The sequence below is a fragment of the Phocoena sinus genome, chromosome 18, assembly GCF_008692025.1.
Source record: "Phocoena sinus isolate mPhoSin1 chromosome 18, mPhoSin1.pri, whole genome shotgun sequence".
NCBI lineage: Eukaryota > Metazoa > Chordata > Mammalia > Artiodactyla > Phocoenidae > Phocoena > Phocoena sinus.
This window is the reverse complement of record NC_045780.1, coordinates 33,123,199-33,135,550: the sequence shown is the minus strand read 5'-3', so window position 1 is coordinate 33,135,550 and position 12,352 is coordinate 33,123,199. Positions and strand designations below refer to the sequence as shown.

The following is a 12,352-nucleotide window of genomic DNA, read 5'->3' as shown; positions in this document are numbered from 1 at the left end:
ACACATATATGTATATATCTGAAAGAATACTGTTCTGTAGACTAGGCAATCCAAAAATGACTAATCAGTGGATTACTGGTTTTTTCTTTTTTAGCTATCATTTTTCCTCAGCAGGATTGTTGAGTGCAGAGAATGAAACTGACATGATGGTCCCATGCCCACTTTTGTATCTCTGAGGTGTGCTTTGTCAAAAGAGCCATTTTCGTCAGTGTGTTCTTCATGAATAAGCATAACCTACAATGTCAGTAAATCAAAATTTCTCATTATTCTTTTTTTTTTTTTTTTTTTTTTTTTTGTTTCTTTTTTTTGCGGTACGTGGGCCTCTCACTGTTGTGGCCTCTCCCGTTACAGAGCACAGGCTCCGGACGCGCAGGCTCAGCGGCCATGGCTCATGGGCCCAGCCGCTCCGCGGCATGTGGGATCTTCCCGGACCGGGGCACGAACCCGAGTCCCCTGCATCGGCAGGCGGACTCTCAACCACTGCGCCACCAGGGAAGCCCTCATTATTCTTGATTATTCTAGAGTTATAAGAAGGCTAGAACAGCTGGTGGAAGCAAACAAGAATGAGAGAAAGGAACTGACTTACAAAGTAAAGAAGTGGGTGCTTGCTCAGCTCCTAACTGGGCCCGGTCTTCACATTATAAGAGTTAGTGTGAGAAGCTGTTGCCTGGAGAAGTTAAAAATCTAATCCTCAAGGTAGCATCATTAGAAAGAAGTTGAAAGTCAAGGGTTTACTTCTTAACTTCATGCCTCATGTTCGTTCCTCTCTCTCCTGTTGGGACACTAGAGAAAAGGAGGGAGGGAAAGGCGTGGGAGCATGTTGGGGGGAGCCTGGGTTGAAGTCGATACGCATCGGTGTGGAAATGACCTTGAGACCAGCTACCGTGACTAACAGTTCAGCATAATGACGTATCTTCTGTTTTGGTCCTTTAAACTTTAGAAGCCATGATAGCCATTTCACTCATTATGTACTTTCTTCAAATCTTTTTTTTTGTATTGTTTTCTCATAGTCTTTCTGTTTTTAAGACAGTAATATAAACTGTCTTCAGATTTATCGTCCCTACAGGTCTCCCACATGTGCATTCATTCTAAGGGATTAAAAGAAAAAAGACCTTCCCTGTCTGGCATTTGTAGCCTTCTGCATAGGTCCAAATTGTATTTTTAGCTGTATACTTCTTGCTATTTTTCTATTCTACACACCATTCTCTGGTAAATTTGGTCTACTTTTTCCATTAAATTTGGCCATGCATTGCATTGCCTCTCTCTGTGTCATCACTTACTCTGAATGTTTTAATTTGCAGTCCCTACCCATTCTTTATCTCCTAGGAAAATTCCCCATGGGAGCCTCTGCTGCCTTGTTGCCGATGTGTCCTTCACCAGGTTAGCACTGGAGAGCCTGCCTGGCCTCCACCTCTGTGCAGCCATCCTGTCTGCCGTTACATGGGCCAGCCCTTTCTGCTGGGAGAGGGCTGAAGCTTTGGAAACCACTCTCACTCCTGCTCCTCTGCTTTCTCACTTCCTTGCTACACTGCAGTCACACTGGAGAGCCTCTGTGATTCATCTCAGACATAACGGGTAGACTCCTGCCTTGGGCTCTTTCCTGCCTGGAGCACTGTTGTTCCAGGTGTCTGCTCGAGTCAGCCCCTTACCACCTCCAAGTCTTGATTTAAATGTCACCTTCTCAATGAGGCTCCTGTACTTACCCCCAGTTTAGTACTGCCACACTGCCTGTGTTCGCCCACAACCTCTCCAACCCAACTCTCCCTACCTTGTTTTTCTTTTTTTAAAATACCATTTATCACCTTCTAACATATTGTTTATTACTTATTTAGTAGGTATACATTTGTCTTTTTCTCTCTCCGCACCAATTGGAATTTAAACTCCTTTAGGAGAGGGATCTTTGTTTTGTCCTAAGTACCTAAGGAACTGCCTGGCACCTAGTGGGCACCAAATTAATGTTGGCTGAAATTAATGTTTTTTTATTCCTTTAAAGCAGAAATATAATAATTTCAACCTCCTCAAGCAAACTGTCTTTTTTCACTTTAAGCAAATAGGAATTTTGGAAGGAGAGTAGAATTATTTAAATGATCTAGATTCCAATTAACTCTACCACTGATGACTTTAGCTCTAAGTGAATAACAGGCTAAATTAGGTAAAAAATACAGAGAATAATGAAGGTGGTTGAGAGTGGGGTAAGTTCAGAATCTAGATGCTAAAATGCTTCACCCTTTTTTCCTGTTTTAGCAGCAAGAATCTGTATAAGAAGGAGGAAAAAGTTTAGGTAAATTCTGTTATCGTTGGATGGACCTTGATTTGATGTCTACAAACCCCAGGAATAACTGTTAGCAAACAGATTGTAACACATTTTATTGTTCTTAGTTTTTTTTTTCCTTAAAATCGCTCCTTTGTTGAGTATTGATTTTTTTATAGTTGTTGTTAATTGAGGTACAATTCACATCACATAAAATTAACCAAAGTATACAATTCAGTGGCATTTAGTACATGTGCCACCACCCCCTCTATCTAGTTACAGATGATTTGCATCAGTCCAAAGTAAAACCCTGTACCATTAACCAGTTTCTCCCCATTGTCTCTTCCCTCCAGCCCTGGCAACCACCAGTCTGTTTTCTGTCTCTGAATTGATCTAAGCTGGGTGTTTGATTTAGATGGGATCATGCCATACGTGGCCTTTTGTATCTGGCTTCTTTCAGCTATCAGTTTTGAGAATCGTCCACATTGTAACATATATCACTACTACGTTCCTTTTAATGGCTGCATAATATTCCCTTGTATGTATTATACCATAATTTGTTTATCCATTCTTTCTTTGATGGATTTGTGCTGTTTCCTCCTTTTGGCTATTGTGAATAGTGCTGCTCTGAACATTTTTGTACGTGTATTTGTTTGAGTACCTGATTTCAACCCTTTTGGGTTGATTTTTTTTGAGTGGAATTGCTGTATCCTATGGTAATTCTATGTTTAGTTTTTTGAGGAACTGCCAGCTGTTTTCCAAAGCAGCTGAATTACTTTATATTCCCACCAGCAACATACAGGGGTTCCAGTTTCTCTACACCCTTGCTAATATTTCTTTTTCTTTCTTTTTTTTTTGATATAAATAATATTTAAATATAACAAGTTTATTGAGTGAAATGTGGTATAGGATTCAAAGGTATTATAACTGGGAAGCTTGCAATTTTACATGAAAGATAAATGTTTTATGGGTTATTCTGTATTATAACTATAAAGTATTATATGTGTGTTAGTAATCAAGCAACAAAATATTACTTACATTTTTATTAAAATTATGTAAAGATAATTCACTTAACTATTTAAACTGCTATAAAACTATTATGTTAGAGAAAATTTAGAAGTGGCTGAAAGAAAAAATACTACCCTAAACTCTACTACCTTACTTGAATTAATTATAGGATTTGACTGTATTTCCTTTTATCCTTTCAACATTTGTATATGCAGTATAATTTTTTGTTACCTGCATACATACTTTCTATGCTAAGTAGCTTTTATCATATCTTGACTGACCATATTACATCAAGTCATTATATCACAACTATTAGACATATTTAAAAATCTGTTGATTTACACTGGGGTAATTAGAAAAGACCTTATGAAGGAGGTAGCTTCACCTTGCTGACCCCATACATAACTCATTTCTTGGCTTATGTGTCATTTTCTTAGAGACATGCCTTCTCTAGCTTCCCAGATTAGGGTAGATCCCTTTGTAATTCAGTCCCACATTGCCCTTTGTTTTTCATTCATTACACTGGTTTGTGATTCAAGTAAAATTCATATCTGTTTGTTTATTTAATGTTTCTTTTCCTATTAGATTGTAATCTTTCCATGTGCAGATACATATCTTCTCCCTATTGCATTCCCTTTACTCAGGCCAGTGTCTGATGTTAATTGTGCTTTATAAGCCAGTTGGATGGATGAGTGAATGAACACGCAAGGAGAGGGAGCTGAAACTGTGAACATGTTTGCTGGGCACGTTTGGCAAATATGTAGGCTTGGAAGTTAAGAGTACTGATGGAGTGTACTTCAGTCTTTGTGGGGATGGGGAGATGGATGGGGCAATGATGAACCTGGAAGATGAACCTGGAAAGAGGTTCATGTCACTCATTTATATATATTAAGTTAATAATTTAAAATATTAAATATATTAAATTCTATCACAATGGTTGGACTGTTTTGAATAAATGTGTAACATGATATAATCTATGCTTTGGCATGAAAATTCAGTATCGAGCTGCTCTGTGACATAGAAAGTCCAGGGGCTGGAATATCAGAGACTAATTTAATTACCAGGGGATTGGTGATGAAGTCCTGAATCTAGGATACTTCCATGGGAATGCATACATATGAGAGAGATTTGTGGATGTATAATCAACCAAGTTTAGATAATCATTAGCTGATGGACTTTGGAAAGAATTGTAGAACCATGGGGTAATTTAGGTTTATAGCATGAATTAAGCTGGTGTCTATAGATTCTAGGCTGAAGACAAATGGGTTTTTATCCAGTTGACTTGAGATGCTGTTATGGATCTCCAGCATAGGGTGGCAAAGCTTTTCTATAAAAGGTGAAATAGTAACTATTTTAGTCTCTGTGGGCTTATAGCTTCTGTCATACTTATGCCCCTGTGCTGTTGTAGTACAGAAGTAGCCACAGACCCTATTTTAACTGTTGGTCATGGCTGTGTTCCAGTTAATAATTTGTTTACAAAACAAGTGGCAGATGGGCCTTAGCCCATGGGCCTATGGTTTGCTGACCCCTGGGTTATGTTACTGAGGTCTTATTTTAGATCATATTGAATATTATTAAAGCATAGTGGATCCCAATGTAGGTTATGTGATTTCCTTCAACAAGGATCACTAATTGGAAATAGGACTGCAGAAACGGACATTGTATTTACTTAGGTTTGGTGATCCACCTCCCACACATTTGTGGTTAAATGTCAAATAAGCAAGACGGAAAAGACATAGTAGGAGCTACCTTAAGAAGTTTGATCTGGAAATCTAAGGTGGGTGGTGAAAGAAATAAAGGCTGGTGGAGTGTCAGAGGGAAACTAGGTAGAACTACAGGGTTAGAGATTTTATGAATGCTAAGAGCAGGTTTCTTGGACATGAGAAGAGTAGAAAACTGTGGAACATTAAGTGCTGTGTCTTGGAATGCAGTTAAGTCCCCTACATACAAACCTTAACGTTGTGAACTTTCAAAGATGTGAATGTGCATTTTGTTCCAGCAAGGAACCAGAACCTGTGCCATCAATGTCAGGCGTGAGTGAAATTGCAGCTTGTCCTCTGTCTCCTATTGCTGATGATCCTTCAGCTCTACCATCTCCCACCTCCTCCCCCTCCTCCAGTCAGTAACTCTTCTTGCCTGTTCGCTCAATGCCAGCTCCTGTATGCCAGCTGTTGTACTGTACCTCTGTACTTTTCAAGGTACTGTAAGATTAAAAATGTTTCATTTTTTGTGTTTGTTTTTTATATATTATTTGTGTGAAAAGTATTATAAACCTCTTACGGTACAGTACTGTGAAGCCAATTGTGTTAGTTGGGTACCTAGGCCAGCTTTGTTGGACTTACGAACAAATTGGACTTATGAATGAGCTCTCGGAATGGAGCTCGTAGGGGACTTACTATAAAAACCTTGCAGAGATAGGTCTAATTCTAACAATCTTGTGGCCAGAATGTTAAAATGAAATAATGGAAATAGAAACAAGATTCTAATGCAGAAATTAACAGTGAAAACCTTCAGCTTTTGAATCAGACTGCCTGATTGGAATCCTATCTCTGTTTTTTCTTTTTCTGTTTGTTTGGGTTTTCTTTGACTTTGGATACATTTTCACTCTTTTTCAGATTAACTTCAATTTTCTCATTTGAAAAAGAAGGTTAATAGCTTCTTAAAGTATTATTAAGAGACTGTGTCTATTGAATACCTAGCATGATACCTGATTCACATTACTTCATAAATGGCAACTAATTTATCATTATCATATTAATTTCATTTTATTTGTATTGCATCATGGCAAAGAAGTAGAGTAGCTGTTGAAGCTTTTATTAATGGGACATTGGACTGGATATTCTCTAAGCTCCCTTCTATATCTAGGATTTCTTTTTATTGATATCATTCCAGGTTTCTTCAGTGGTATTAATTTCTCTGAATTCACTTTTTTTTTTGCCGTATGCGGGCCTCTCACTGCTGTGGCCTCTCCTGTTGCGGAGCACAGGCTCCGGATGTGCAGGCTCAGTGGCCATGGCTCACGGGCCCAGCTGCTCCGCGTCATGTGGGATCTTCCCGGACTGGGTCACGAACCCGTGTCCCCTGCATCGGCAGGCGTACTCTCAACCACTGCGCCACCAGGGAAGCCCTGGATTCACGTTTTTAAAGTACAGTATTTAGTTCCACTGTTTTTAATAAACAATAATCTTATGAGATTTATTACAAAACAATGTTATTAGAAAGATGTGAAACTCTCCCTTCCCTCTTGATAGTCTTTAACTTAGATCATAGGTTTAGATTATGTCAGATGGTACTGCATCAAAATTATTGCTTCTGTTAATGCAATGGTGCAGTAACTGGGGTCGATGGCTGCCACTGGTTTATTTCAAAACAGTAAAGTGTTAAAAGAACCAGACAGTGGGCCATGCAGAGTTAAAGTTAGGATCACTGTTTTTGCTAATGACATTTTCTTAACTTTTTTTGAAAACTATTGAACATGAGCATATGAGTTTTTATACTAATTGTAATGCATTACTGTACCCCATAATCTATGAGAGTGTTCACCTCTGCACTCTGCCTGTCCAGCTGTTGTCTTGAACAATTATCAGCGAATTATTATTCTGGTATGAGCTGTGTCATGCTTGAAAGTGGTATGAAAAAAATGTTAATGAGTGTGCATGAATGTTGGTTGATGAAGGTTAAGTGGTTGCAGATATGCTCTCTGCATTCTTTCCTGTGAATGTTCAGACTGAGGCAATGGGTTCTGATGAGGGATTACAAACAAATGGTGCTGATTGACAGTTTTTGATTGAACATTATAGTGGTATATAAAGGCAGATTGTGTGTTTCAGCTGAACAATAGACACAGTGTTGTTGACCCCCAGTGCAGCACCACACTTCAGCCATCAGTTTTATTTTACAATTTCCATTTTTTTCTATTGTACTAGATTTTCACATTCTCTCATTTTATATTACACATTATTTTAAAGATGTGCCTGGCAGTGGTGGTGTCGTTTAACAAATTTTTCAACATGTCTATTATGTACTTATGTTTTTTTAGACTAATAACTGCAATTTTAAGTATGATCAAATTATTTTATCCAGTAGCTGTTCATGTTGATAAGCCTGGGCCAATATTCATCAGCAACATGTCCTTTCCTTTGTGTCTGTTTGCCTGTATTTTGTTATTTGTATACTAATTAAAATTAGCTGTGTATATATTCTTTTGGAATCTTTCGGGTTGATTTTTGCTAACATTGCATTTCATGTGCTATATATTGAACAAGAACTGTACATTTTTTTTTTTTAAAGAAATGACAGTATAAGGAACAATATGAAGTAGTATTGATAGGGCTTTTGTTTCCTCATCATTTTCTTCATTACTGATAAACTGGAACTTGGTGTTCCAACTGGAAACTGTGCTTTGTAAAGTGTAAAACGTTATACAGATATTTGTTTTTAACCTTTTTAGATGAAAGGACCACCCATAACGATCATAGTGCTTTGCATCTTGTAACAGAAAAAGTAGGAATGTTTGTTAAATAAACATTAACTGGTAAAGTTAATAGGATCTATAGTTATGATTTAATAGGTGAAAAATTTGATGGCTAAACTTAGTAGACTTAAAGCCTTTGCCAATAGAACTGTCATTGGATGCATTTGGGTTATTTGTTGATCATTGAGAAATATTTTCTTTCTTTTTTATATTCCCTATAATTCATTGCCTACTTAATGTAAGAGATTTTAATAATAACCCAGAAGGTTATTCTTAATTTTTTTATATAAGCATATTTTGAATGTGTAAAGCTTGCTTTTAAAATTTAATTTATAGGTTTAAATAAAAATTAATTCATGATTATTATAGAAAATACTCATGCACACACCCTGAGTTCTGAAAGAAACAGGACAGGAATACCCACCCGTACCTCTTGGCACTTGTTCCCACATCTATTCTGCGGATCGATACTCCTCTGCAGAAGAGGGTCCTTCTTATCTCTAGCCCAGCAGCTTTGTGCTTAAGGACTATTTCTCCTCAGAGCTCTGTAATCCTTATTGTATTAAGTGCTTAAGTTTTCGTGCTCCTGTGGCTTTTTTTCTGTCAGTGAGTGAAATTGGATATACAAATCATACTCCCTCAGGGCTAGCTACTTCTTAATTCTATGACTAGGATTGCAGTTATCTGCCATCAGCAAGCAATGGCTCTGGTTTTGGTTATTGAATAAATCATGGTAAATCATGCAGCTCAGTCGACCAGCCAGCTGACCAAACAACCAGTCAGCCAAACAACAGATAATATTGGATGTCTCCCCTATAAAAGGTACTGTGCTATCTCCTGAGATGCAGTGCTGAGCAAGACAGATACAGATCCTGCCTTCGTGTAGTGTATTTTCAAATGAAGAAGATAGAAAATGAATAGGTAGATAAAGAAAAATAACCATAGTTTTTGAATGTGCTCTGAAAGTAATGAGCAAGTTGTGATAGGTGCTGGATTGGAGAGGATGGTCATGGAAAGCCTCTGAGGTCATGACATTTAAATGGAGACTCAAAAAGAAGTAGGAATTTGCCAGGCAAGGGATCAAGGGACAAGATCTCCAGATGCAGGAAATCGCACGTTCAAAGTTCCTCAGGTTGGAAGAAAGAATCTGTAACCTAGGATCCATCAAGTTCAGTATGGCTTGGGCACATTATATGAAGTGGAAAATGGCAGGAGATGAAGTCTGAAGCCTGGACTGTTTGGAAAATCTGAGTTGTTCTGAAGGATGACTATGATTTTTGAAAGCAGGGAGGAAGGAGAACGCTGTTCCTGCAGAAGGAATGGTGGGGGCAGAGGAAGAACTGACACACTATTGAAATGCCTGCTAACTTAGGCATAGGAAGGTAGATGGTGATGATGATGGCATTGCTGGCCAGGTTGGGTGGTGGTGGTGTTACAAAGCTAGGAAGTGGCCTGCTACGAACCTAGAAAGATTGATGCTAACGGCAAGTTCTTTTTAGAAGCTTTGCCTCTCTTAAAAGAGGTGAAAAGGTCTATAGCCCCTTTATTTCTAACACACAGAAAAGTTTGGTTGAAACTAATTAGTTTTTGAGTCAACTCTGCATTAATAAATAAATATATTTAAATAAATAAACTATCAAAAATCCCATTGCATACAAATCATGGTGTCCATTGCTTTAGTTCTGCTTCCCTGTAAGGATTGGTTTCTCTTTTGTCTCAGAGATTCACGAGGAGTTCATGTATGATGATAATTCTTAAATTAAACCCTCCTGTTCTGCAGCTGCCTTAAGTGCAATAAGACTGGAAACAGCCAAGGCTCTTGCTCTTTGGATTTGTTTCTTACTCAACTTTCCTTCTACATTCTATAGAAACCTTATTCAGGACTATATTTTACTATATTGTGTGTATATACAAATTCATATATTTATATACAGAAAGCGACTATTTATGGGGGTGAGAGAAAATGAATGCATTCTAGTCCTGTCTATTCATCTTTTAAGGCCCACATCTGATACCCCTTGCTCCATGAAGATTTCCCTGATCAATCTGGCCATATGTTATTCTTTTTGCTTCTCTGAACCTCCATGCATCTTTTTCTTGATTGGCCTCATTTCTTTTAGTCATTCAAAATTTTACTAATTTTTCAATAAACTCTTTTTCTGGGCTTTTGATTGGTTATGTATCAAATGATGCTGACTTCTCTAAAACTTTCTACTTTATGTAAGTGATTGTATTATTCTATAATTTTATCTCTGCCCATCTTATTGCTCCAACTTTAACTAAAATTCTTTAAGGACAGGGACTGTTTTACTTTCCCAGTTCTTCTGTGGATAGCCTCAGTGCCTTCTGAGTGAGTGAGTGAAACTTAAGATTGTCTTTATAGTGGCAAAGACATCCTTGGGGAACTCCATACTGACAACCATTACAGGTCCAGTTGTTATCACTGCTCTGACAGGGCTCTCTGCCCTGGATGTCCTCTTCCAGGAAGTGGAGTATGGTACAGTGAGAATGGCCTAGAATCAAGCTGGATTCTAGTCTTGAATCTACCACTAGGTAGTTGTATGGCCTTAGAAAGGTTAGTTCTCCTGGCCTCAGTTACATATCAGTAAAATCAGAGTTTATTTTAGTTTAATATTTATAAGCTACCGAAATAAATTTTTAAAAATCTGTTTTATCCAGGTAGTAGAAGAACTGTGCTAATAGTGATAAATTGACCATACTTCTTTTTTTCATATAAGGGAATGAGATTATCACTTAGGCACAGTTAAAAGTAGACACAAAAAGCTTATACACATAGGAAAAAATATATGTATAAGGATGTTCACTGTAATGACATTTTTGATACCAAAAGTTTAGAAACAACTTAAATACTCACCAATAAGGAAAATAGTTAAATTATGATATTGTTGAATTACGGTACCTAGGAGATATACTATGAAGCTGTTAAAAAGAATGTGGTCAATCCATAAATATGAATATAGAAAAATATTAAGGGTTTATTGCTTTGTGAAAAAAGTAAAATATAATATATGGTAAAAGCTAATTTGGTTAAAAAGAAAAAAAAACCTAAAATATAGTTTGGTATGCACGTAACATACATCTGTTTGTGTTTATACTCATACCCATTTTATGTGTAGCCTTTTAGAAGACTACCAGTAGCAGTTTTTGTTACCAGTAACTATCATTACCAGTACTCATTATCTTTGGGGAATATTTATAGTAACGTGTAAAGGAACCTTCACTTTATGTACTTTTATACTGTTTGAATTGTTTTATAATGAATTTTAAAATTAATTTCTTTTTCCTAGAGAACAATTCCAGAATAATTTGGCAATTAGCTGGAATAGTATGTTCAGTCTTTTTTTTAAAAAAATTCTTATATATTTTATATGTGTATTGTTTAACTAGAAGGTAAAAGGGTGACTTTGCCTTAGTCAATGTAAATGAATCCCCAAACTTGTAACAAGATATGTAAGTCATTTGTTTTATTTTTAAACAGTCACAGCTTAGGAATGACCTTAGGTTTCTGAAGTGGAAGAAATTTTTATCAAGTATATTACATACACAAGGTTCCATTAATTCAGTAAACTGCATTCAGAAGGCAATATATTTTGATAGTTAATTATTCCAAATGGTGCCAGTGATCAAAAGAGACACCCATTTGTAATACAGAGAATCTGTGTAATGGTTATTCCTGAAGAATGTTTGCTCACCTGTGAGGACAGAAGTAATTGATGAAGTGAAAAGTTGCATATATCTTCCTCAGGCTTAGAAGGAGCAGTTTGTGAAAAGCTGAGAAAGCATTGTGAGTATTCAAGTAACCTAGGAGGACTAAGTATTGGGATACGATTTTAAATTTGATAATTTGAGGTCAAGTTTTATGTGTCAATAGAAAAGTATATTTTACATGTTACTTTCCTTTGGGGCATTTGTATGTACATATTGGGAAGAAATATTTTTTTGCAGTTCCTCTCACCGACTTAGTCTTTAAAGTTTAGAATATAATATTTACTGCTAGTATAGATTGTTTTCCTATTAGAATTGCAGGGGAATTTACATCCAGTGTGAATTTCTCAATCATTATTTGAGAAGTCTAATGTAGTAGAGCACATATTTCTGAAAATATGTCTACTGATGCTTTAGCACTTGCACGCCCCTGTTTACAGAGCAAGATACTCTTACAGGCGCCCTCACTGTCTAAATGTGTGGGCGCCATTCTTCTCCAGCGCTTGCCCTGTGTTGGTAAAAGGCCACTGAGAGACAGTCTGCTCTGAGGTTTCCAAACCCTCTTTGGTGTCTCTTTACTCCCCAGGCCTCTCCCCCAGCCCACTTCCATCTGTGGCAGGAGGAGGGGAACACACCCTCCACAGTTAGGTCTAAAATCTGATCCCCTACAAATTCTCCATTGGCCCAAGAAGGGTTTTTTTGTCTTCCCTGTGTCTAAGATTTCGTGCTTCCCTTACATTCTGCATCTTTCCTTTCCACTGCTCGTGGGATCCTGTCCTCAGTTTTATGTAGTTAAAGGAAAATTCTGCAAATGCATTAAAATTTTTTTCCCTCTAAGTACTCAGTTCTTGCAATTGAACCACATGGCTTTCAAGATTTTGTCTCACTGTGGA

General features: G+C 37.2%; 1 protein-coding gene across 1 annotated transcript in view; it reads left to right on the top strand.

Annotated features, from left to right (window-relative positions):
• DIAPH3 (diaphanous related formin 3) overlaps positions 1–12,352 on the top strand; it is a 574,550-nt gene that overhangs the window by 232,902 nt on the left and 329,296 nt on the right.